The following is a 21,681-nucleotide window of genomic DNA, read 5'->3' on the forward strand; positions in this document are numbered from 1 at the left end:
GGATGGCTGTCCCACAGCTGCTCTGGATTGGCAGTGGGCTCAGAAGGCTGCTGGCTGAAAAGCACTGAGGGAGATGCACATCACCTGTAAAACAGAATTGTCCAATCATCGTGCCAGTGCCGCTGATATGAGCAGGCCAAAAGCAGATCCACACTGAACATGGGAGGTACAGGGGTGAGCACCATTAGGTTGCATGTCCCAGTGTGCTCAGCACTTGCACAATTCCCTAACACAGTGTAGGGGATGCAGTTGTCAGTCCTGTCCATCAGGAAGCCCTGCAGCAGCTGGAAGCTGAAGCACAGCTTGGAGCTGGGAAATGTGCTGTCTCCTCAGGGTGCTGCTGAGCTGTGGATGTGCACCAGTGCCCCATTTCACCATGCACACAGGCAGTGTCCCTTTACTTGTGCCACAGCAGCCTCTGTCTTCAACCCTCTCCCAAGGCCAGCAGACTCATTTTGGAATTACATGAATGTTACCAGAAGCATAACCCTACAGAAGTTACATTTTGGTTCACGGTACATTTGGTCTTTCTGTTTGCAAGTGCCTTTGTATGGTACAGCCAGCTAAAGCACAAATACACATTTTGACAGCATGAGGCATTAAAAACAGATTATTCTTTTTGACCATTACATTTAATCTTTCAGATTTACATTATTAAGCAACAGTAACATGATAGGCTTCTAAATACCTATCTAGTACATTGTTCTCACTATCTAATGGAATTATAAGTATAAACTAAAAATGGTCATTATAAATTCATCATGGAGCAATTCACATGTTGCACTGATTTCCTGCCCAGAGTGCATGGCTTTTTGAGAAGATAATTCTAATTTAAGTCTTGACAAGACTGCAGTGTCTTTGAGAACTGTGATGAAAAGCAGTTCCCGTGCTGTGCTTCCTTGTTCACAAAACTAACAGGAGAACAGCACAGCTGCTGTAGATAACTGAGAATTCTGATTCCAAAGTCAAAAATGGGAAAGCGTTTTTGACTACTTTGGGCGTCAGACACCAATTAAGGAAAAACAAAATAAAAGCAAAATGAAACAGGGAGATTATCCCATAGTGTCCAGCTAAAACAATACTAGAATTATACATCTGCTATTCTATTCCAGTAAAACTACCTCCATAGATTTCTTCCTGTTCCCTTTCAGCTGCACAGAGTTCCTCCCATAGAAACGCACAAAGGCTCCCCGAATGACCCTAGGGCAGCAGTCCCCCGTGTTGAATCAACACGCAGACAATTTTCTTCCTCAGATTAAGTATTCCCAGTAATTCAGAGCCCCTCTGTCCAGGCTGTACTATGACTTTGTGTTCACCAGCTCCACTGTCCTAACCTTGCCAGTTTCTTAGGGCATCTTTCATTGTTGGGGAAAGATATCCCTTTTTTTAATGAGCTACATATTCCAACCATGACAATGATTGCTTTGTGCACACTTTCAAAGCAAATTATTTCTAGGAGTAACATGCCATCTTAGGTCTACCTAGCAGAGAGAGAAACAGAGTCTTGCTCATTTTACATACTGATTAGATTGTATCTCAGATGATGTTATCACTAACAATTCACTGCTAGTCAAAGGCAGGAATTTCTACAGGAATTCAGCTCAGTGTTAACAGAAGGAACCTGGTTTGAAATTTTTCATGCTTTAGGCCTCATTTATACAAGTCCGTTGATTTAAACGTTGATGGGTCTCACAGAAATACTGAGAAGGGACAGAAATAACTAACTCAGCTTCACAGAACTACCTCCAGCTTACCTGCTCTTCCTTCTCATCAGAATCCATAAATGGAAGTTCATCTGGGAATTAAATCTGTTCCATGCATACAGGTATCCACCAACAAAACTGAGTTTTGTGTTAGTATTGTCTCTGCCACAGTCTCAGAAAATAAACTGCTCAGTGTAGTCATGAAAACTCCACTGGAGTCAGTTCCTCTTTCAAAGGATGCATTTGTGCCTAAAACCGACATCACTCAAAAGTGGCCGGCCTGCCAGACTGAGCTATTCTCTGCACTCAGCCACAGTTTTATCTTGCACATTACACTCCTCTCAAAGACTGTTTTTTTCTGGAGTCTACACATCTCCACTCTGTAGTTAAGAGTTCCTTCCAACCCTATACTGCTAGCAAAACCAATTTAGAGGAGTTCTTTCTCCCCTGCATCCTCATGTTGTTAGCCACAGAACAAAATGATTGAGAGTGAAACATTCCCCTACCTCCAAACCGGAACAGTTCACTGATATAATTTCTAAGACACACTCATAAATTTATGTGAAGTTTCCAGAAGCAAAGCAGACAATTCACAACAGCAGATGGGTTTTAACAGCCGCCTAGTCTGTGTCAGTGAGAATCAGCTGTAAACACCAGGCAAGCCCACCCTGTACTGTGAGCATCCCCAGCCCCCATAGTCAGAAGAAACATGGCATCGTACTTCCAGCTTATGTCCTCAGGATTACTTGCAGAAACAACCACCCAGTTTAAGAGGGAGGTAATTTATTATATCACACAGTAGACTGGAGATGGATAAGAGAGGTTACACACACACCCATTCAGGTACTGCAATATGTTACCCAGGGAGGTTCTGTGGTCTCCATACCACTTTCAGCAGGGAGTTGGACTAGAGCCATCTGGAAATCCTTTCCAAAACTACTTATCCAATGACCCTATGATGCAACAAAACAATTTCCTTCTTTTTTACTTTGTGAAAAGTTTGCTCTCCACTCTTTACATGTACAACAAAACTTTATTCAGCAATAGCCACTGAGGCTTTGATTCTGTTGCCAGAAATAAAACAAGCATTCACAGAAAAAAAAAAATTAAATCAGAGAAGGCTGGAACATAGCTTTTAGGGACAAATATGTCACAATAGGCAGGAAGAAACCAAGAAACAGCCTGCACTAGCAGTGTATTCAGAGAAATATATCTGAAATATAAATACCTATGCCCAGTCGTCACACAGCATTTACAGACTGGCAGAAGGAGTAGCAGTCTTGATTTTCCACCAAAGTATTTTCTACATTGCCAGTTGTGGGGGAAGAAGGAGAATCTCAGATAAATCTCACAGAAATACATGTGTAGGCTTCATACCGAACTGCATAGTCTTTTATTTTTTTCTGCAAGTAACAGTAAAAGTGAAAAAGAGAGCAAAGGAATAGTTGCTTTTTCATTATTTGGACAGAAGCAGTTAAGAGAGGGAAGAAAGGAAGACAGGTCTTTACTCAATGTTTCCTCCCTCTCAATTGCAAGTAGAATTAATGAAGGGCAATCGTCCCAGCAGACTTCTGTTTTCCCTCCTCAATACCCTAGCCTTTCTCCAGACTGGTATGCTGCTCTTGCCATTTTTAGGGCACATTGAGCAAGAAACTATTGCTTACTCAGAATAAAAGGCTCTCCACATTCCCTGAAAGGGCACGGACAAACCTCAAACTGCAGGACAAGTTATGCTGCACAAGCATCCTGAGTACATTTTCAGCAAAGCCAGGCATGGAGCTGTGACGAGCAGTAAACAACATAACACCCTCCTTTAGATGCCAAGAAGAAAATAAGTAAGGAGTAAGTCTTATGTTAGAAGCACCCCTCTGCTACTGCAAAGACAGCTGGTTCTACTGCCTCCAGATGGAAGGGGCAAGAAAGAATCTGCATTTCAGGCTAGTGGAGATGGTACATCCTTGACATCCAAAGCCCTAAATCAGGAGTTTACCTTCTTGCTCTTGGCAGATAAGGACATACAGGATTCACCTATGGTGGTTAGCACAGAGTTAAACTCAGAGCAGGAACTCTGCCTTGATCCCTGATACTTCTCCTTCAATTCTATGGTTCCAGGTATTCCACTCATCCAGGGAGAAAGCAGAAAAATAAAACTATTCCCATCCCAGAACAGGATTAGTCCAGCAGAGTTTTATGGCTAACTCACAGATTCTGGACAAGAACTGTCTGAGGCTGTGACAGCTCAAAAGAAACATCCTCTATACAGCAGTAAGTGGAGATCCACTAACCTCTGTTTCCACTGATATCACCACTTAAAGTGACCGAGCATGCCCTCAGATCCTTGGAAAAAGACTGCTTGCCTCAGGCAAAATCCCATTTACTGCTTCTGCTGCTTTTGCTGTATTCAACCCTACACAGCTATGTTAGCACTGAGGTCTGCAAGGCCAAGAAAATAAATACCCAACTCTGCTGTTATTCTGGAAGCACACATTTCTAAAGTTGTTTCTTATGTCTCTTTAAAAGAGTCTACTTTGCTCCAGGTCTCTAAGCAGTCACAGTGCCAAGCAGATACCTACAAAAACAGACAGACCTGAAGGATGATGTCAGGAACCTGATCACCAAACCAAAAGCATGCTCAGTGCAATGAACATGGCTTAAAACACCTTCCAGGTGACTCAATATTTCTTCAGTAAACTCTGAAACAGATGCAGATTCATCATTCAGAATCTTAGTACAGAATACAGGTTTATCATATGTCAGATTATTTTTGGAAAAGATATGAATTGAAAAAATGGCAAATAATGTGGCTGTTTTGTAAACTAAATTCTAGTGGCAACAGCACCAATATATTTTGCTGCAGTGTATTTTATAACAGCTGTAATAGAGTAAACATGGGGAAAGTGCCTTACCTAGAAGCAGCACCTTTCACTAGCCCAATCAGCATTTCTGGAAAAGATGGAGCGGTTTCCAAGGTACACAACGTGAGCAGCACTGATCAAAGATCATAATCAATTGAGTAAACCAGCTTTTTTAAGAAAAGAAAATTTAAAACAAACAAAAAAAAATCATGGCACAAATATAACTTAACACTACTAAGAATTTAAATACAACCCTCCTGGAGGAGTATTTCTTGAAGAGAAAAATAATACAGACAAATAATACAGACAAGGAAGGAATTCAGATTCAAGCACACATCAGGTAATCTTGGTTTTCAGAACAGCACAGACAAAAGTGAATGTGTTCTCAGTGGGCAGCACATCAGATTTTCCTTTTGGAAGGAACAATATTTCCCAAACTCTTCCCAAATTCTACACAAACAGCTCACCCTTGTACAACCTTTGCAGCCATGGGTAAACAGAAAACTCATTCTAATTTGGGAAAAACATAATTTACATTTTTGTCTAGTCCAAACAGGTCAATGCACTAATTTTTTAGTTTGTCATTAAAACATTACAGGTTCTTGAGCTCTGCTCAAGAGCCTGTGTTTCTTTCCTGATCTACATAAACTGCATTTAACATCTCTTTGCAAATGAGTGAGTTTGATACAATAGAAACCAAATGCTGCAGGGTAAAATAGTCTCAGATTTATATAAGAGAATATATCTACAAAACAGGAAGTAAGGTATATGAAGATTTTTAGCTCCATTATATAAGAATTAGTACAACTCCATTTGCAAACTCCTAGCTACATTAGGGAAATATCAATACCTTTCTATCATTTTAATGATGTCACAGGGTCAGCTGAAGCTAATGGAGTTGCACAGTGGATTAATTCAGACCAATTAGGATGGTAAATTAATTGAAGGTTTGTTGCTCTCGCACAACACAACCACCACCACAATAAAACTATTGTGGAAGTTTCACCTGCTGCTGCTCCACCTCTGTGCCCAAACTGCAGCCCCACAGCAGTGCTGGTTGAGAAAAACCTGTGCTTGTGCCTGAGCTACTGCTGTAGGGCCTGAGATCCTGAGGGAATTCAGACTGGAATTCAGGCAGCTCCCACCTCCAGGCACTGCAGGGGGAGCAGCATTGCTGTGCACAAGGGTGCAGTAGCACAGCACTTAGCTCAGGTAGCAGTTTAAGCCATGGATCCAGCAGGGCTGCCTCTGGACAGCTGCAGAGGGTCACAAAGCAAGGCAGGTGGATCCTGCCTGGCATCCTCTGTGACACAGCAGAGTGCCATTCCTCTCTGTTCCCTGCCATCAGCTTTTACCCAGCCGAGCCAACCCGTTCACATCAAGGAGACTGTGACTTTGGAATGCTGATGGACGTGTTCCCCTGTACCTGTAAGAGCATTTGGGATTTCATGTGAGCGGTCAGAGGTACCACCCTGACCTGGTACCCAGAGCACTCCAGGGTGTATCCCTCACACCTCTGCTTCTCCCTGCATTTCACCTTCCTGCTCAGGTGTGCACGAGGGCGCAGCCCCACCCTGCCTACTCTACCTCAGACACCCTTCCCTGGAGCACGGCTGCCTCTGTACCAGCACACACCCACCTACACATCGTGGGGTGCACAATCTTGATTCATCCAAGCTTTGGCTGATTCATATTTTCATGTCTTCTAGCAAGAGATAAAGTTGTTCACAGAGACAAAGAAGCCATAAATTCAGATCAGAATGTCAAAACAGGCAGCATTTTAAAACACTACTTGAAAAGCTGCCCCTCATAATGACTCCTTTCAATTGAACCATTTCAAGTAAATTTTCTAATTTTCATTACCAAATATTTATGACCCAAGATACTGACTGGGTAAGAGTTTTCTTATTCTTTTTCTTTTCTCCCTGATGGACACTGCCATGAGAACTACAGTGAAATGCATTCCTCCTCCTCTGGTAATAAGGTATACATTCAATTTTAAATTATAGAAGGTAATGGGTTTTTTTTGTGTTGTTACTTTTAGTAACACAAATCAGGCCAGCTGGAGATGTTATTTTTACCCTGGAGAGTCTTGTGCAATGTTTTAAATTGTAAAGGGAAATAAGTGATTCCAGTTTTTATGACAACACAATTCTCAGTGACTTCTCCTGGTATTATTTTTCTGGGAATTGCTGCACACTGCAGACTAACATAAACTTCTATGAGCACCTTGAGAGAAATATGCATTTAAAAATTTAGGCAAGGTAAAAGATTACACTGAGAAGACTACATTAGCACACACTAAGCAGAACAGAGCCAGATCTCCACTCTGCCTATATTCTCCTCATATGTAAGTGGACAGTTTAGTTTAAAATTCCTACTTCCACTTGGATACAAAAACCTAATCTTCACATTCCAGTCAAGCAAAATACAGATTCCTTTGTGAGAATAACTGGAAACAGTTCTTCCTAGGCAACAACCAGTGACAATTTAAATGATGCAAGTGTAACTAGAGTGTATTAAAAGTTTCCAAAAGTACAGTAATTTCACGATTATAAGCTGCACCTGATTATAAGCCACACGTTACAATACAGGATGTGATAAAAGGTATCTATTCTATCACCATCTGTTGAGGGTGGGGGCAGTGATCCTTATCTCCATGGGAGATATTCTGCTAATGGGCCATCCATTGAAAGCAGGCAGGCCATTGTTCTTTATCTTTTCACAACCCATCCTTCCTCCAGAGAGTCATTTTCTGCTAATGGCCCATTGAGTCCCACTGTGTGACTGATAAAATTACTGCATCCCATTGGAAGTTGCTCCAGCCAGGGGGAAGAGCCCAACATTTCTTACAAAATACAACAGGGGTTTTGGGACACTAAGGGAGCCCTTTCTCCACTGGACTCCAGAGGAAAACCGGATTTCTCCACATCACCACTGGAGCTCCGGAGGGAAACTGCATCTTCTACAGGAGCACTGCTTCAACTGAACCACATCTGTCACTGCAGGAGGATGCAGCCACCATTTAATGGGACTGCTGCCAACACCCTGCCTGACGGGGTGTCAGGTTGTACTCTGACTTTGTCAGGGTTTGGAGTTTGTTTCTTTGTAGTACTGTATTTCTATTTTAATTTCCCTAGAAAATAACTGTTATTCCTAATTCCCATATTTTTGCCTGAAAGCCCCTTGATTTCAAAATTATAAAAATTTGGAGGGAGGGGGTTTACATTCTCCATTTCAAAGAGAAGCTCCTGCCTTTCTCAGTAAACACCTGTCCTCCAAACTAAAACAGCAACTTTTTGCTCTTTGTCCATATATAAGCTGCACCTGATTATAAGCCGCACTTCTGGGTTCAGACCAAAATTTTAGTCAAAATGGTGCGGCTTATAATCGTGAAATTACTGTAATTTAAAAATATTGATACTGAAAAATTAATTTCTTAAGCTAAAAGGCAGTAAGCATCATGAGGACTTCCTGTTGTTTTATTCAGCATTAGCTCAGTTTATAGATCCTGGGACAGATGGCACAAACTGAAAACAAGCACTACAATGCAGGTTGGCAAGCCTGAAGAAACAGCACACACCTTGCAAAATTCTTGTATCCTATGGGCATTTTTTTCATTCTAAAGAGCTTCTGTAAGGCCACCACGCCTGCCTCCCACCTGACATGAAAACAGAGTTCTATCCAAAACAACTGTTTGCAAACAATACCAATTACAGTGATGGCCAAACATGGAAATCAAAGTGTCCCATCCCCTGCACTCCAACACAGCAGAAACTTCTGAAAGGAAAATCACCACGTTCCCCTTCCACTAAAAAGATCTAAAACCAGATCTGTAGATAGTAGAGAGGGACACAAGGAACAATTTAGAAACAGCACTCCATAGTAACAGGTGGCTGAACACAGAAATATATTCTGTTTTAGATTTTTAACAGGTCCTAGTTCCTTCCTCACACAATACACCCATCTTTCTAAAGTACCAAGATTAATTCAAATAAACACCCTTAAACAAATGAAATTTGAAGTCAGTAGTATCTCATAAGGACATAAAATGCCCTTTTCTACCTGTTTGTTTCTCTGGCTGCATTTTCCAAACACTGAAAATAACATTAACTGTATGGACAGACAGCTAAGATAAAATTATCTTCTGGCACAGCTGCCAAGAAGCAATGCACAAAAAAAAATGTACTAAGACTTCATTCTGCAATATGAATTGGTATTTTGGTATTAAGTGTGGATGAAGAAATTACACCCATAAATTTTCTTCACTCAGGAGAAATATTACTGTAATAGTTCTACAGAAATGGCAGGAAACTGTTGCAGAAGAACTTGTTTCTGTGGGGAATATGGAAAGAATTGGACTAGTGTACTGTAGACACTTGAATTTATTCCTGTATCTGACTTGAATGTTACATATTTAAATATAAGATTTGTAGATAAAAGTGGTCAGCCTTCTCCCCAATGTGTTCCCATCTCCACAGAAACATACACAGCTGCTCCATCAAGAGCTAAGCTAACTGCTTTGACTGAAAATAAGGATTTTAGCCTTCTCACAAAATTACAGGGATTCCCCAGGAAGACATACGAACCAGATTTCCAGTTTGGTGGTTCTGTTACCCAGTCCAGTTCTTGGTAAGTGTGTTTGCATGCACAGTGTTATCAATTCTAAAATGATGACTAATTCTTCTGTCTATTCCCTTGACTGAAGGTCAGAAGCCATTTGAAGGAGTTCACACGTGTAGAAACATTTGCACAAACTAAAGCTACAACACAAACATAATAGGAGTTACAGAGTTTGGCTCACAACACAGTTGGTGTACTTTGTTACCCTCCTAAAAGGACAGGAGATCTACACCCTAACTTGCTCACAGTATACATATACAGAGCCAAGGTTAAAGCATCAGTTAAAAGGTAGCCTTCCACACAGGAGACAGATATTCAGAGGAGTTGCATCTGCTTTGTTTGGTCAGGGTTTCACGTATGACACAGATTTTAATAAGCTTTAGCTAATGGCTTCTGAAAGGCTCTTGATGGAACCAATCCCCTTTTTGTAAGAATGTAACATGCATAAGATTTTTAGTTGTTTTTCTGAATGAAACTCTAAATTTGTAAATATGAAAGTTTATTCTCAACATGTGTTTAACAGCTGCATTCTTCTGAGGCAGTGGAATAGGGAGAATACTGACAGAAATTAGTATGGGAGAGTTGTGCTGGGCAAAGGATTCAATAAGAAAGGTGCACAAGAAGCTCAGAGTTTTAATAGGACAACAGAGACAACATGGAAAAAGAAGGGAGAAAAGCTCTACATGGCAGAAAGAGAATGATGCAAATCTCCAAAGTCTGCAAGGAGCTCAGAAAAAGTGACCTCTCAGCACCCTGTTCTGTCCCTTTGCACTTCAATTCCCTAATTCATTCTAGTCTAACACAACTGCAACTTCGGTCTTCTTGAAGCAATCAGCAAGTCTGTTGCTCAGAACCATCATCAAACTGTCAGGCTGCCAAAATGACTTTAAAAGCTATAAATTATTACAATTTCAGGAAGTACATTAATGTCTCAAGTACAACTGGACTTCATTTTCCCATGTCAGCGTTAGGCATGCATACTACTACTGCCAGGATGAAGGACAAACTACTGCTGCAGCTATTCTAATCATTTCTCTCAGCTTCCGAACCATGCTAGTTCTTCCCTGCTTTGCAGCCATATGCCAAAGCCTCAACCAAGATTAGGGCTCCCTTGGCAAGACACAAATGCTTGCCTCGGAGATCACAGGTTAAAAAGCCAAGACTAGCAAATGGCAGGAGAAGTAATAGAGGAAGCTGGAGATGAAGTTCCTCCTCAAGGTCACAGAGCAGGACACGAACACAACCCCTGCCTAGACTTCTCTTCCTAACAGGTCACGTTTTCACTCACCTTCAGCTAAACTTTCTTCTTTGCTGCTTCTCATCAGCTCTGAATAATTCATTCTCCAGCTCTTAGGTCAAGATTTCTGTTCTCATATGATAATGCTAACCAAGCAAAAAGTCTCATGCTGCCATATTAAAAGCACTGGCAAGATCCATATATTTTAGCCACGAATTTTTATTTGGATTAGCTGCAGTATTTCTTCTGCCCCATAGGTATTTTGGTTTTGTAGAGTTTACTGCAAATATGGTAACAAAACTTAGTAGCGTAAAGGCAAACTGTGAGTTCTGCTACTAATAAAAATTCATCACTTTAACATGCATGACTGGATCACCCATCCAAATGACTTGGAGCCAGAAAGAAATTCTAACTAGTAACCTGCTTTAGATAAACAAAATTGTTGTCTTGACATTAGCCAAACAAAGTTATTACACTGAATAAAGTTGACAGATGTGGGTTTTGGAAGTGCTAAACACAGCTCCTACTGACCCTAACTGTGGTAATAAAGTGACATTTTAAAAACTGAGATTGTCCATTGTTCAATGACCCCAAATCAGTTTGTCTAAGAGAGTGTCCCCTGGCTATCTTCTATTAATTACAGTAATTTCACTACTATAAGGTGCACCCTTTTTGACGAAAATTTTCCCCTGAACCCGGAAGTGTGTCTTATAGTCCAATGCGCCTTATATGATGTACAAAGTTGCAACATTTGCCATCCCGGAAGTGTGAGCCGCAAGGGGGGGCGGTGCCACAGGAGTGCCAAGTCGCAAGAGGGAGTGAGAGCGGGCGGTTGCAGCTGGCAGGAGCCGCACGGGGAGGGAGAGAGCTGCTGCTGGCTCCGGCCCGGGCGCGGGGAGAACGAAGAGCCGCGAGGTGCTGCCGGCCGCAGGGAGAATGAAGAGCCGCCGGGTGCCACCAACCACGGGGGGAGCGAAGAGCTGCTGGCTGTGGGGGGAGCAAAGTGCCGCCGGCCGCAGGGGGAGTGAAGAGCCGCCGGGCGCCACCCACTCCATACCATGGCTGTTCCAAGTGGTGCCCGCTCTGTAGCACAGCGAGTGCCACCCGCTCCGTAGTATGGCCACTCCAAGTGGTGCCGGCTCCATAGCGCGGCGAGGGCCACCGACTCCATAGCGCGGCGAGTGCTGCCCACCCCGTAGTGTGGCGCGCACCGCCTGCTCCGTAACGCAGCTGCTCAGAGCAGCACTGGTTCCGTAGCGTGGCGAGCGCTGCCCGCTCTGTGCTGCCGCCACTCCGAGCGGCACTCGCTCCGAGCCGAGCCTCACCAGCTGGCACCAGGGGCGGGCGGGAGTGCCGGGGCCCGCACACGGGGAGGGTGTTTGGGACTGTGTTTAAAGGCTACACCAATCTGTGAAAAATGTTTCCAATTTGAGCACATGCCAGTAAACTCCACGATTGTGGGATTCCGTTACTAATTAGTTACTTTGTTGAGCGTGGCACGGATCTTCGCGGCAAAAAAATAGTGCGCCCTATAGTCCAGTGCGCCTTATATGATCTGCAAAGTTGCGAATTTTGTTGACTCCCGGGCGGTGCACCTTATAGTCCGGTGCGCCTTATGGTGAAATTACTGTACAGCACAGCAACAGAAGCAGCTGTAAGTAAAGTGTCTTTGAACAGAATGCTGCTCACATGATGTTGTTTTTCTCCTTGCACTCCATACCTAGATTCTGGACCTTCCTGGTTACATTTCCTGGGAGGAGTACAATACAAACTATCACATAACTCTAAATCCAGAAAAAAAAAAGGAGACCATGGAAACTGGAAGTGTACAGTAAACAGTGAGGGTGAGTACTATTAATAGATTTCTTTCTGTTGTCCAAACTGATGGTGCACATCTCTCACAGTGTCACCCCTGACCCAGCCATCAGCTTCCAGTAAAAACAGCAGGATATTGGGAGTCCTTTACTTAAGTGTCATAAAGTGTTGTTTGAACAGAGGACAGCGTGAGTAAAAATCATCTAGAACTATTCTCTAACACTTACATAAATTACATCCTAACTTAAGACCCTGAAATACACCATCTCAAGCATTAAATAGTACACTTTATATAATAAAAATTCAATGGAGCATAAGGTGGTTGCCAAAGCAACTGGATGAAATAGCTCCACGTGAACTAGATGAGAGTGAGAAAAATGCATGAGATGTCCTGGTAAGAAATCTGGATGCTGATGGTTGATTACAATGCACCAACCTAAAGATTGCTCAGTACTCTTCATACTCTATGGGTGATGAAAGAGGAGGAGAACTTCAAACACTTGGTCATGACAGCAAATATCATAGCACAGTTCCCTTAGGCTTTGGTTGAGTATTATGACAGAAGTTGGATGATAAATTATTTGGTTCCAAAAAATGGGCAGGTTTCCCTTTTTAAAGCACAATCCTTGTCCCCTAACAATTTTATTTATAACAGATCCCATGTCAAAAAGTGAAACAATGAAGCCACAAACCAAAAGAAGTATCAATCTTCAAGCTGAACAGTGACTTCACTGAGCAATGTTGTAAACAGGCTTGCATGTGAGTGAAGAATTAGACACAATGACTTCTGGAGATGCTTTAGAGTCTACGCACCATTCTGTGGTTCTATTTAAGCTGCATATTTGGCCTCTCATTTCAAAGCTTGTCCTGCCTTAATTCAGGCCCACATACTGTTTCTCTTGAACAGAAAACGAATGCAAAAGGGTTTTGAAGGCAGAAAACTCTCACTACTTACTCATGTTTAAAAGAAGTGAATTTTCAAGTAGGATAAAGAAATAGAATAGAATTGATGCTTTAGAACCATTTCCAAAAACCTCCTGTCATTTTTTCCAAAAAAGAATTTCAGAAGTAGTAGTGGCTGCTTCAGTTCCAATCAAATAAATGCCTGAGACCTCAGGATTAGGACTGGAGAGAGGGTGCTCCTGTGAGGGGAGAGTGGGGAGAGGACGTGTGTTAACTTAGACACTGTACATACGTACTGGACACAGAATGTAAAGGAATAAAAAAAATCCATACAGCCTTAATTATGCATCCTTAATCTAAAAGCCTCACATTTTCTGCCATTTTAATTTAATTCAAAACATCAATGCTTTCTTTTTGCACTAATTTTTCCTGCTGTGGTGTCTTTTGAAATCCAATAGCAGTGTGAGCATATAGTAAATTAGTCTGCAGTCATTCAAAAGACAAGCTGAAAGATGGACTAGGAATAAAATAAAAACACATAACCATGTTTCTGTGGTAAGTATTTGAGCTAATACCATATGTAATTGCACTGCTAATGCCAGCTTCAGCTTATAGAATCTCAGGTGCCCACATTAGCACTGTAACCCAAGAAATATCAGAAATTAGATAGTAAAGAACTATGTGGCTTTAAATCTCTGGGAAGAAAACTGTGCAAAAATCATCTCAGAGGGAGAAACCATGTGGTACACAGTGTATGCTAACTTGTTCCTCACTGTTTCCAGCACGGTGTTACCACAGGATGCACAGGAGGATGTGCATAACCCTGTGTTATGAGCAGATCCTTAGCTGTAAGTGCAGTTTAACAAAGGCAACCCAAGCAAAACAGATCTCCTGCAGCTAGAGTGGGAGGAGGAGACGTCCCAACATCTCAGTGTTCCCTTCCACTGCTGGACATTAGCCTAAGTGCCCACAGTTACAGCCAACACTGTTGGAAACTAACTTGTTGGAAACACACAGCAGTTATGAGAAGCAGCCTTTACACACAGGAAAGCCTATATGAACATGAGCTGACACTGAATTTCCTACTGAAAGCTCTGTGCTCACATCACTTTCTGCAAAGTACTATTCACACGTGGCAAATAAACGGGACTCACCTTCCCCTTCAGTTGACACAAAAGCACAGTGGCACCGCACCTTTAGGCTCCTTTAGAATGTTAGGAGGAAACCGATGTGAAATGGTTCAATCGTGAAGCTGTCTCATGAGTCTCCAGAAGACAGTTTATCCCCAAAAGCATTTTAAGGAGCATCCAGGCTTTCTTTCCACTGACTATTTATGCCAGTCAAGCAGATTCAAATCTTCCACCGGCTGAAGTGCCTTCAAAATCTGGCTACAGCTTTACACTGTCCGTTGCTTTACATTAAGGTTCTCTAGCTGATTTTTGATCTAAGCAGTCAGTGTTTTACACTCAGAAATTCAGTACAGTTTTAATGCACTGATTAATGTAAAATAGTATGTCATATCAGGGTGTCCTGGTTTTGAGACAAATGAGGAGGAAGGATCCCAAAAGGGTGTCTTCTCTAAAGAAAATATCTCTTTGTTGCACAGCCTATAATCACAGCTTGTTTTTGAACTCAGGGCTCCAAAAGAACTCCACCGCCTTCTCTCCCCTTCGAGATGAGAGGTACAGGACTCATGTCTGGGCACCAAGCAGACAAGAGGGTACTGCATCCAGGACCATAACATCACCCCAGGACACAGAGACACACAGAAAACCATTTCTTACTAGTTTTACAGTAGGTAAGCAAAAACTCTCAAACAAATATTTCTGCGGTGGGGAGGGGGTTGCAGGGGGACATGGGGACAGACACAACACAGATTTTGGATAACCAGAAGCTATGAGCTCTAAGTGAGGATAAATATCTGGGAATGTAGTTTATCTATTTCAAACCTGCTGTCCTAGAACTTGGGGGGAAAAAAGTAAACATCTCTTCATTTAGTACTACCACAAGGAAACCACAAATACATTTTTGTCTAAACAAACACATCACATCTAGTGTACCAAAAAAGAGGGCAAGACAAGTCCCTTACCTCACTCATAAGTGCCTGAAGTTCCAGCAGCAGCCTGCAACTTCTGTGAACAATTTCCCACTACCTGTAAAAACAGAAAAATTTTTACTACTCACAAAAGAAGTGCCATTCATGCCCTTTGCCAATCCCAATCCCACATAGTACTAACTACTCTATTCCAAGTGTGACAGTTCAAGCATCTTTAGTAACAGGAATTTGATTCAATGAGAGAAGATGCAAAAAAAGAAAAAAAAAAGCCTAATAGAAATCAAATAAGCAAACAAAAGAGACAAACAAAAAAACCTCAACCAAAATAACCAAAAAAAAAAAAAGAGAAACCAACAAAATACTCATATCGCCTATCATATCCCCTATCTCAAAAATTTTGAAAACAGACTGAAAAAGGAATTATTTCCAGAAATCTTAACTTTATTACTTTTCCATTCTATGGAACAGTTCACACTAATAAACTACAATCTAGTTACATCTTCATAAACAAAGAATTAAAATATGATAACATAATTAATGCCAACCAGGATGTATTTATGGGAAAAGCATCTCAACCAACTTGATGAGATTAAAAGTTCATATTAGAAAGAAAATTGCTTGGTGTAGTTAGAATTTTATGTAGATAAATTAGACCTGGTACTTCCTGAAATGTTGACTGAGAACTTGAAATGAAAAAAAACACATACCACATGCTAATCAAATTAAAAACTGATTAAGTGGCAAATCTCACTTGAAAGTTGTAGCAGAAAATCCTCATCAGAGGAGCAAGGTTTTTAATGGGTTCCTGCAGGCTCTACAGACTTTTAATAATTTATTTTTTACAATTAGCTACCCAATGGGAAAAAATAACAGTAAAATCTGGAGATGAGAGAGGAAAAAGCAAGAAATGGGGTGTGCCATGAATGTACAAGGACAAATATCAGCCAGAGCAGCTTGCACTTTAATACTTCCAACCATAAACACAAGCAAACCTTTTGGCACACTCAAGGGTGGGAGAAGGAATCTCTCTGAATCCCTGTGTTACAGGATACCAGTAGGAGCTCCAAAGTGTTTCTGTCTGGCTTGTTCTCCCTGCAGAGGAACTTGAGCTCTTTAGCACCCTTGATTCCAAAGGGCTGCTCTCTGTGTGTGTGTGTGCACTCCTCTCAATGCACGTGCAGGAGCATAGAACAGCACCTTCTTCCCAGGGGTAAAGAAGGGCAACACATGCTACTTACACAAGAGGAGTCACATGCTGCCATGGAGCTGTGATATATTTTTGATGGATACAAGTTCCTCACTTAGGTGAGGGATGAAATTGAACTTTCCTGTGTCATTACACTCCGAGCAATGTGCCAGAATCAGCGGCAACCAGCAACTCCTCCTCCCCAACATGCTCCTAAGGACTGGGAAATTTATTTAGAAAAAGATACAACAGAAACTCAGCTGAAGATAACTAAAATCTCCCATGAGTCCAAGTTTGGCAATTTCTCAAGCTATTACTGTAACTCCAATATTACTTTTCTCTTTCACTATCAAACTTTTCTTTAAAATCTCTAGTTTGAAGGCAGCCGTGGTCAGCATTTTAAACATCTCCAAAAAACCATTTGCAAAAACACAACCTATGTGCAATCTTGAGACCAAGGGCTAGCAGAGTAGTTGCAGTAAATAAGATAAGAAGCCATTTGCACTTACACTGATTGCCCTCATCAGGTTCAGAAGTAAGGCTGCCAAATTGTTCTACACTTACTTTTTTCCCAAGCATCCTATCCACGTAAATCCCCATCATACCATCATAGATACAATATAAACACTTGCTAGCAAAGAAAAACATGAATTTTTGGAACTAAAAATTAATTTTTCTTATGATCATCGAAACTCTGGAATAAAAACTGTTCTGAACGGTGGTGATTGTCCTTTATTCAAACAGGACAGTTTCAAAAATAATAAATCATATCATACTCACTAGCACAGGTTATCCAGAGGAGCTGTGGAAGTGTCCCAGGCCCGGCTGGATGGGGCTTGAAACAGCCTGGAACAACAGATGGTGTCCCTGGTCATGGCAGGGCTTGGAACTGTCTGATCTCACAGAGCCCTTCCAACCCAAACCATTCTACGATTCCATTTGTTTCAGAGCATAGCCCAGGATTTGCTTCACAGGCACAGCTTCAAGGAATTAGTTTGTTTAGCTACACAGGTTCAACAAATGAAAGGGAAGGGTGCATCTCCAAAGTTAGTTAGTTACAGTTGTAAATCACTATTCAGAACTGAAATGTGGTACATTTTCATGTTGGCTTTAATCCTGTGCCCTTGCTAATTGCTCTCAGAAAAGCAGACTCTCACTCTTATCCTCTGCCCTCAAGCACTTATTCACAATCCTCCCCCCCGCCCGAGTGCACATGCTGATCTGACAAAAAAAGCAAACTCAAAAATCAGAACAACTCCCATCATCCTGCTATTCAAGGACACAATAAATTAATATTTCTCAAGTTATTAAGGGACCCAAAGACCCATATATATGCATATAACTACCTTTCCAAATACAGGCCTTACTTGTCAAAAATCTACAATGTTCAAATGAATGATGGGATTCAAACTTGCTATTAGATGGCAGATGTGACTACAGCTATTAGTGTTCATATCTAGTATTTCAGCATCTCCTATGGTAAATTATTTCCTGTAACTGAGAAGTAATTATCACCAAGTTATTGGGTTATCAGACTTCTAATGATGTTATAATTGCTTTCATTATACAATTGATCTGTCACAAATGTTCGTATTACAAATATTATTGACCTCCTGCCACTCCTATAACATTATTAAATTTTCAGCTCAGTTTAATGTTGCCCTCCTGTGATGAAGAAACATCACAGAAGCCACAAGGTACCTGCAGTCTCTGCAGCTCAGCAGCTGTATCAGAACCTGGCCAAATGTTATTCTGCCACCTATTCTCCAAATTCTTACTTTCTCCATACTTCACCTTAGTGTTTCAACACCTTAACTTCCCTTCCTTATTTCACCATGCTTAATTTACACCCACTGTATCATATTTCTCTCCATGTACAGAACATATTTCATGTTCTGCAGTTTTCCTTTGGACACTTACTACATTTACACCAAAACCAAACTAGTTTTTGCTTCCCTTTGCCTGGTATTTTTCTTTTTGATAAAGTAATAGTCCAATTAATTCACTCTTTTCTCTTTTTTTTAGAGTGTTTCACCTCTTTGCACAATTTTTTCCTCATTCTTTCTGGAGATTTTGGTGAACCTGAAAGTTAAGAACAGACTGAAGGAAGTGCAAATACACCAGTCTGGTATTGTCTTGTTTTAGCAGTCCTTTCAATCCATGTCTGTTTACATAGATTTGCTGTGGAATTCTTACCTTCCACAAGCTGTTGTTATGGAATACCATGAGAACTCTGTGAGAAAGCTTTTGAAAATGAGAGCCCTAAAATCTAATATTGTTGACACCTTTATCCAAGTGGTCTCCTTGTTTTCTAGCCTGGCAGTTCAAGTTCAACTGCTGGAGGCTCACCAGCCTGCCAGCACCAGGCAGTTCACATACTCTGCATACTGAGTTCTGCAAGTCTATGAGGTCATTAAACCACCCATCTGCCTACACGTTCTTTCCTGCATCTCACAGACATTCACACTTTAAAAGCCATAGAGGATTAAAAACATAAAAGGGCGGGGGGGAGATCACAGTTAGAATTATTCAGTCCCCTAGAATCAAGCCAACATGATCACAAATTAGGGAGCTACATAAACATAGTACTATAAGAAGCAGATGTCTGTAACACTAGAAATTCTGCAGTGTGAGAGTTGAAGTATATCCTTTAGGTAGTAAAAAGGGAAGCTAATACCAAGAACAAATAATACTGAAAAAATCTAAAACACATGAAACATTAAAAACTCTGGAGAAAAATCTTTGTAAAAAAAAGTTAAAAATAACATATATTTTAGATGCTTTGGCATTGCTGGCATTTAAATTACTGCATTACTAAATGAAAAGGAAGAAGAAAAACCCCAAAAGTTACATAACACACATATGAATCACCATTGTCTGCAGTGAGAAACAAATATGTCTGTATTTAGACAGAATTCTTGCCTGTGTAGGAATCTGAAATGCCATGTCAGAAGTAAGCTACATCTGACTCCAGAGTAGAAAAACCACCTGATTTGCACTGAAGATACACCAGTTGAGATCAGAAGCAACTTCCACTGAAGACACGGAATTGACAACAAATCTGGTCCTTCATTCAGTAGCCACATATCCATTCTCCGACAAGCAGGAACAACATTCAGCAGTAAACACATAGATGAATTTCAAAGGGTAAATTTCAGAATCCATACTGCTGCACTCTTTTCATTATGTCCCCATTTAAAACGCTTGTGAGGATCCCCACAAATTCTGAATATTAACTCTAAGAACCTATGGCCAGCTGTGTGATCCTTTTATGAAGAGATGAGGTCTCAACAGAGGGGAATCAGCTGTCTCATTTAGCCCATGAGCACCCATTTAGACCACAAAAATGGTACAAACAATAGAAAAAGCACCCTTGCAATGACAGAGTTACAATCTCTACCTTACAATATTAGTATGGACATTTGCATCTCCCAAAACAGCATCAATCTGCTCATGAGAACCACCAATGCCAGAACGTATGTATTAGCCCTATGGACTTGGAAAGAACCGGAAGTCTCTTACATCACATAGAGCTTTGGCAGAATACCTTCCGAACAGACCTGACTGCCAGGCAGCTTCCGCTATGGAATTCAGAACAAACGACACAGATTTTGGACTAGGAGAGGCTGGCTAAAAAATACAAAACTCACACAAAAAATAAAGCTAACATCACATAAATGTTTCAGAGTGCTACTGCACTACCAGTTGCTTAGCAATGTCCTCTCCTGTAACAAAAAGCTGCCTTTTGCTCCTAACAAGTTCTAAGAGCAGAGACAGCAATCCTGGTAGCCAGGCTCTGAAGACACTTGGGAGGACACCGAAGCTGATGCTGAGCAATCACCGCACACCGAGCGTCTCCTGCCCTGCTCATCTCTCCCCAGCCTGCTCGGTGCCTGGCTCTGCAGCGGTGTCCCTTTCCATGCCCCACCGCCACACCGACTACTCCGACCAGAGACACAGAGCAAACTGCTCACACCTTCCACTGTGTCACCTCCCTGCAGCACTCCCCGAGGGCTCCCAGGGCCACGCATAGGCACAAGTGTGGAAGGAGGGAGTGAGGTATCACCTCGTACTTGGCACAAGCTGTTCCACCAATTCAGACCATCTCCTGCAGCTTCCACCCTAAGGAAGCGTGACTGAAGACTTGATTCAACTTTCTATTTAAAGCCAACAATGTTTTCTTGTTACAATGGTGCAGGAGAAAGACAATTCTGCCAGTCTACCAACGCTTTAAGAGCTCTTCAGAGGAATTTCACACTTCCCAGAACAATCTCTCTTTTTAGAGCTAATCTCTAGCACGCTGATGATGCTCCAGGCAGAGAGCTGGAAGAGATCAGGCAGAGCCAAAGAAATCCATCAGGCATCTTTTTGCCAGTCTGGAGACAGACTTTTACAAAAAGAACTTACTTTTCATATACTCCCTGCCATATTGTGCTCTGGTCATGAGTGCACGAATAAGTTTGAACCCCAATTTCAGAGACATTTAATCTCTCCAGCATGCTCCATTTTGGACTTCAGGGAATACAAGGATGAAAAAAAGACACACAAAGTCACAGCAGTAGGACCCAAATTAGAGACCTAGTTAAAAACACCTAGAGAAAATTTCTTTCAGGGCATTCATCATTCACATAGCAAGGCATGCATGACCAGATGATGCAAATGTCCATTTGGTGGTTTGTGAGTTTTTTAATGCAGAGCACAATATTTAAAATTATTCATTTACTTATTTTTCTAGAATCATAAAATGCTGAAACATTTGACCCCCAAAATCCCTCCAAAAAAAAACCCAGAAACAACTGCATTTTGTAATGTAACAGAAACAGATGTAACAGTAATTGTGAATTATAGATGCCAAGATTTGAAACAAGTTATCATTACATATACCTTGTTTTAATCAGTTATCAGTCAGTTAAAGAAATTGATTGTAATTTTAATCAATAACATACTTCAAAAAAAAAGGCAAAAAGATGATTATTGCAGTTAATTCTGAGCTTAAAGAATGTCTTTTGGGAACACTATTTTTTTTCTGGCAAATGATGCAATTAACACTCACCAGCATGATGAAGCAATTGTTAATTACACAGTCAATTGCTTCAGGACATTTTTCACACAACATTCACATACATGTACCCCTCTCCATTTCTATGCGTAATCTAATGACCACTGAAAAATACTGTGGATGCTGTAGATCCATCATTTCAAAGACGACATAGAGAGATCTGACAATGCATTATTGAATCTTATCAGGTGTAATTAATCACTCTGTCAAGTACAATTCCTTATTCCTGTGCTAAATTCAGGCT

The sequence above is a fragment of the Catharus ustulatus genome, chromosome 8 (genome assembly GCF_009819885.2).
Source record: "Catharus ustulatus isolate bCatUst1 chromosome 8, bCatUst1.pri.v2, whole genome shotgun sequence".
Classification (NCBI taxonomy): Eukaryota; Metazoa; Chordata; class Aves; order Passeriformes; family Turdidae; genus Catharus; species Catharus ustulatus.